General features: G+C 35.4%; 1 non-coding gene across 1 annotated transcript; it reads right to left on the bottom strand.

Annotated features, from left to right (window-relative positions):
* Positions 1–799: 799 nt before the first annotated feature.
* Positions 800–906, bottom strand: LOC128287678 (small nucleolar RNA R71). Its single transcript, XR_008278378.1, has one exon. It is a non-coding gene; the product is annotated as a small nucleolar RNA R71 (small nucleolar RNA).
* Positions 907–1259: the final 353 nt, after the last annotated feature.

Here is a 1259-nt window from a genome sequence, read left to right as displayed (position 1 = left end):
TTATATAGTCCTTGTAGAGACGATAACTCATTTTACTTACTTATTACTTGAACAACTATGTACACTTGCACAGACCCCATTACAAGTTTTTGGTCCCATTGCCGGGGACTGTTGCCTTAATCATTTTTGTGAGATTATTTTTTGCAATTTGGTTTTTATTTTATTTTTATTTAATTTCTAACTTTACTAATTAATTTTTTAATTTTTTCTCTTTTTTATGTTTTTATTTTCTTTCTAGGTCGTAATAAGTATAGATCGAATCATCAATTTAGTCCCTATAAACCTTGAAATCGAGCAGGCATTTCAAAAAAGATGATGAGAAATATTAGACTAGAGACAAGATGCAAAAATGGACCATGAGAATCAAAATGATGTTCAAAGGAATAGAGCCGCTAATGCTCGAAATCCAATCCTTATGCTGATGATAGGGACCGACCTATAAAATGGTATGCCGTGCCACTTCTTAATGAACTAAATTTAAGAATTAAGAGACCAGAGATTAGGGCACCGCAGTTTGAATTGAAGCCTGTGATGTTTCAAATGCTTCAAGCAATAGGCCAATTCAGTGGAATGCCCACAGAAGATCCATATTTTCGCCTTCGATTATTTATGGAGGTGAGTGATTCCTTCAAGATAGCTAGTGTAATTGAAGATGCACTGAAGTTGAAGTTGTTTCCTTACTCGTTGTGAGATCGAGCATGAGTGTGGATTAATTCGTTGCCATCCAACTTAATTTCTACTTGGCAAGAATTACTTGAATTGTTTCTAGTAAAGTACTTCGAACCTAGCAAAAATGCTAAGTTACGAAAGGAGATCACCATTTTTCAACAATTGGATGAGAAGTCCTTATACGAGGCATGGGAAAGATTTAAGGAATTACTTCGTAAGTGTCCTTGTCATGGGATTCCTCATTGCATTTAGTTGGAGACGTTTTATAATGGTCTCAACATATACACAAGGTTGGTGTTAGATACTTTTGTAAATGGTGCTATTTTATCGAAATCTTATAATGAGGCTTATGAAAGAATTGAGAGAATAGCCAGTAATAATTACTAGTGGCCGACAAATCAAGCAGCTTTAGGAAGAAGAGTAGCCATAGTGCATGGAGTAGATGTCCTTACTTCACTCTCAGCTCAGGTATCGTCTATCTTTTCAAAGTTGAAACAGTTTACTACTAAAAGTTTAAATCATGTTGTAGCTCAGCCATCAATTCACTACCAAGGAGGTGGACAGAACAACACTTACATGCAACATCGATC

The sequence above is a fragment of the Gossypium arboreum genome, chromosome 13 (genome assembly GCF_025698485.1).
Source record: "Gossypium arboreum isolate Shixiya-1 chromosome 13, ASM2569848v2, whole genome shotgun sequence".
Lineage (NCBI taxonomy): Eukaryota > Viridiplantae > Streptophyta > Magnoliopsida > Malvales > Malvaceae > Gossypium > Gossypium arboreum.
The sequence above is the reverse complement of the archived record's forward strand: the minus strand, read 5'-3'. Positions and strand labels throughout refer to the sequence as shown.